Here is a 5,064-nt window from a genome sequence, read left to right on the forward strand (position 1 = left end):
GAGCACTGACTGCTCTTCCAAAGGTCCTTGAGTTCAAATCCCAGCAACCACATGGTGGCTCACAACCAACCATAATGAGATCTGACTCCCTCTCTCTGCTGGGGCGTCTAAAGTCAGCTACAGTGTACTTATATATAATAAATAAATAAATAAATAAATCTTATTAAAAAAAAGAAAAAAAAATAGATTTATTTTATTTTTTAATAATGTGTGTGCCGTGTGTGTGTGTGGTGGGAGGGTGCAGTGTATGCATGAGAATAGACACCCAGAGACATCAGAAAGCAGAAACCATTTCCACGGAGCTGGAGTTGTAGGAGGTTATGAGCTGCTTGATGTGGGTGCTGGGGACCAAACTCCTGGATTCTGGCGGAGCAGTAAGTGTTTCTAATCACCGAATCACCTCTCCAGCTCCTGAAAGGACACTCTTGTCTCAGTTACAACCTAGCTGAAGTACTCTGAGCTGGGAACTATTAGATTTTTTTTTTTAATGTCTTGGATGCTTCTAACACACAGCATGCTTAGAGTCATTTCGAAAGCCACTTTCTCATAATTCTCTGAACTGCCAGATTTTGGTCATACCAGGCCGCTTTGTTTTCTCACTGACTTTTTAGCCTGACTGGGTGGTGAAATTCTGCCCTTCCTCATGTGTGCTGATTGTTATGGCTCTGTCACTGATTGATCGCATGGATGACCCAGGCACCCATGAACATCCCAGATAATGACCCTCACGAAAGGAGCGAGCCAGCCTCTGTGATTCCCGCTGACCAAACGGTGCTCAGGGGTGTAGAAAGGCAGAGTCTGTGAGGAAGGATGCAGGGGCTAAAAATCTGGGATGAGATTTAGCATTTTTGACCCATTGGATGACACATCTTGACACTGCCTGAGCTATCAAAAGAGATTGTCAGACACCAAGACTATCCGAGAAGAAAATGCAATCCAAGGGCACGTCATAAGCACCGAGACTACAGCCACTAAGTGTAGCATTGAGAAATTGTGGAGAAAGCCATGGCTTTCTCCTTCCCTGGATAAACCATCTGTACGGTGATCCTTAAGTTTTCAATGACTGTATTTATGGACATAAGTCCATGCATCTCTGGGTGTAGTATACAGAAGTAGCAAACTGTTATTTTTTTACTTTGAATGGCTGGTGGCTGACTTGAACTGGCTGATACAAGTTATTTCTAGTTTGTCCTTGTAGTAAGTCACAGAGAATACTGGGGAAAAATACGCCCAGGGTGCTAGACATTCATAGTCTGCTAGTGGCATGGAACCTTAAAACTCCAAGGTCTCAGGATCATAATAATCTAACTTGAGGAAGAAAATCTTCCTCAGGATGGACTGCAAAGAGAGCTGATGAGGGAACTGACCTGAGCTTGCCCACCGGCATCCTGCCTTCTGCCCTCTTGCCCCAGACACTGCCAATGAGAGAATGGTCACTGCTCCGTGTCCGCCATAGCTTCTGCCAGGGTTAGGCTTGATTCACTGCTTGTTTAACTGTTAAAATGGCCCTGTATGGGCTGAACTGGGAGGCAATATAAACAGTGCCTTGCTGGGCAGGTTTTCGGTCCTTGGTAACTTTTTTTTTTTTTGTAAAATAGAATCTTGATATTTAGATAGTTGCATGCTTTGCTGCTAACAGAACCAAATTGCTCTGGTTCCTATCCAAAATTCTGTCTGTTGTGTGTGCATCTATGTGTGCACATGTGTATGCAAATACGAGGGGTGTGTGTGTGCGTGTGTGTGTGTGTGTGTGTGTGTGTGCATGTGTGTGTGCATGTGTGAGAGTGAGGCCAGAGAACATCCTCGTGTGTTATTCCTCAGATATCAGCCACTTTTATTCATTCATTCATTTTATTTTATTATTTTGTATACTTTGAGATGGCCTCTTACTGGCCGGGAACTTGCCAAGTAAGTAAGGCTGGCTGGCCAGACAGCTGTAGGGATCCACCTGTCTCTGCCTCACCAGCACTGGGGCTACAATTATATGTACTGTGCCTGGCTGCTCTTATGTGAGTCTTGGGGTTCAGACTCAGGTCCTCACAGTTGTAATGTGAGTGCTTAACCACAGAAGCAATCTCCTTAGTCCTGCAAGTGTCTGTCAGGAGTAAAACTTGGTGGCTGGGAACAGGAAAGTTGTCACTAATAGCAGGTTTCCAGCTTGCCTGTCGCTAGCCTCATAACTATTGCACAAGATGTTTAACCTCCTTAGTCATCTGCATAAATTAAGTATAAATATCTATAAATAAGTGTTAATGTGTTGTCATTCACACAATTTCATCCAAAGGTGTGATCAGTCCAGAGGTTTGTATACGTCCAGTTACAGCCTGCCCGGCTCTCTGTCTCCATCATTCCCACAAACCAACTCTACAGGACAGCAGCTTCCCTCACTCCTTCTCTGCCACCAACCCTCATGCTTCTGTATATGGAAGTCAAAAGCCTCATTTGCTCTTGACAAGGGCCTGCTACCTGCACAGAACACAGTGGCAAAGGAGGAGACAGAAATACGTAAGGTGGGGAGTGTCACATTCAGGTGTGACTTCAGCTCTGGGTGCCACACTCATGACAGCCTCGTGGGAAACCTTGAGACACGGCTCCTAGTGAAGTCATGCCTGAATTCCTGACCCAGAGAAGTCAGGAGGCCACAGATGTTGTTGTGCAAACCACTGAGCACAGGATGTTATTACTGCAGGCACCTGCACCAACTTACATTCTAATTAGAGAAGCTTGGTTCACCAGCAGTACGATGACACACTTGGCAAATGCATGGAAACCTGGGATTGGCGGCTACTTTAATGTGGAATTCTTACTATTTCATGATACCTAATGAACACGAGAAGATCCTGTTGGGGGGTCTCAGCTGTATGTATTTAGATTCACATGATACTTGTTAAAAATTTGTCTTTATCTTTGTATGCACAGTGCTAGCAAGTCAGCCGTACAGATATGAGAGATGCATAAAGGTTTAAAAACAAATATCTATGCAGCTTCTTCTTTATTGTTTGCTAGCCTGCTTACTTGTTTTTGATAATTCTGAAGACTGAACCCATCCTTGTCTTCCCTCCATCACCAAACCAAATCCTCAGCCCTTATTTTTTTAATCTTAATTTTTTTGGGGGGAGACTGGGTCCCCCTAAGTTGCTAAGGTTAGCCTCCAACTTATGATCCTCCTGCCTTAGCCTCTCTGAGTATCTTGAAAAACAAGTGTGTATCTTGCCCAGCTTCCTAACCCAAATGTTACCATTATCATTGTGTTGTCTTTGGCTACTTCCAATCTAGGGGACAATATAACTTTGATTTGTTTTAACTTGCCAACTTTTCCCCCTTTGATTGACTATGTGCCTGATTGCAGTCTAAGCTAGGGTGCTGTGGGGTTCACACTGAGAAGTGGGTTCTGGAAGAACTCTTACTCAAGACAGCTTAGCTTCCATCTGGGCAAAGTATGATAACTCCAAAGGCTTTTCTGGCCTCCCACAATCCTCTGCTAACTGTATTATGGAAATGATGGTAATTACCTCAACGTCTCTGGTGATTCCTCTGCCTTTGGTGCTGTTCATTGTTAATGCACCTCGGTCAACCAGCTGTCTCCAGGACTTGCCTTTTGTACCAAACCTTTAATGAAACTGGCAGTTGTGTCAATAAACTTTAAACCCATCTTGCTGAGATAATTATCCAGGTCACTCAAATTTCAGCTACTTCAAATAATTATAGCCTTTTAGTCCTGACTATAAGGTGAGGACTAAAAGAGAATGAATCAAGGGTCCCCATGCCCAAGTCAATTAGGGGAAAACACTGGCAGGCTTCAGCTCCAACCACTGATTTGAATATAGAAGCCTCTGGGCCATGGCAAGCTTTACAGAGAACAAGTCACTCGAAAACCACATGTTTGTTTGGCTGAGCAACGATCTAATTTGCAGACACAGTTGTGCTACATTAGGTGAGGGGAATGGCAACACAAGGGCATCACCATCAGTCCTCTTTGGTGGCACCTACCAAGGTTCACCACTGTTGGACCCAAGCCTATCCCTCTATAAACATAGCATGGCAAGAACTGTGCTGTAGAGGTCAATATGCCATTCAGATCCAGGAGCTAGAAATGACTATAACTCTCTCCCCAGGCATCTAATTCCTGGCTTAGGAAATCAGGAGACAGACTTATCCCCTTCTTTATCCCTACAAATGAAACAAAACAAAAGTCACTAAGCACAAAAGATTCATATTCTCATCTCCAACAGATACTTAAAACGTTCTGGAAAACAAGACAAAACAAAATCAAAATACACAAAGATCTTTGGAGACCAGGAAATTGTAACACATAAATCCTTCTCTTTCCAGAGACGAGGAAGACAGAGCCTTTTATTAATCACCCCTGCCCCCACTTCCATCTCCACCTGTCAACATTTAAAACTGGAGACTAATGGTAGACAGGCTTCTCCTGCAGGTCGTAATTGCCTTTCCAACAGAGAAGCCATCTCCAGAGCAACGGAGATATGAGCTATGGCTTCAAGCTGGGGCTCCCATGTAAATCACTTGCAGAGAAATTGAAATCTCCCTTGAGCGAGCTGCGCCGATTCTGTCTGTGAAAAGCATCCCTATCTGGACACAAGGCTGTTGTATTCTAGCAGCTGTGATACTGTGACACTGTGACACTGTGACACTGTGTGTATTTTCTGCATTGTGCATGGAGGTAAGACCCAAATGCTTTGTAACCTGCCCTGAAGATTGAAAAGAACTGCTTTCATTATTGATAATATACTTCAATAATCATCATTCATTATTTAAAACGGCCTGTCCACAGCTGCACAAATTAGAACCAAGGTAATATAAGAGTGTTTCTTAAACTCTACCCTCACCTTAGCTTTCTTTTCCCCACATTTTCATGCTTTTGAGCTAAGTATGTTTGGTCTTTGGCATACCTTGACTACTCAGTCCTAGATATTTCTGTAATCCTTCTGTTTTATTCTCTTAATATTGTTGCCACCATTCCCTCCACTTCCCCAACAGGATCTAAGGTCAGACAGTGCTCAATGTTACTCAGTAACATTATCCTTTTTCAATTAATAAACA

Source organism: Mastomys coucha, unplaced genomic scaffold, assembly GCF_008632895.1.
Source record: "Mastomys coucha isolate ucsf_1 unplaced genomic scaffold, UCSF_Mcou_1 pScaffold8, whole genome shotgun sequence".
In the NCBI taxonomy this organism is placed as follows: domain Eukaryota; kingdom Metazoa; phylum Chordata; class Mammalia; order Rodentia; family Muridae; genus Mastomys; species Mastomys coucha.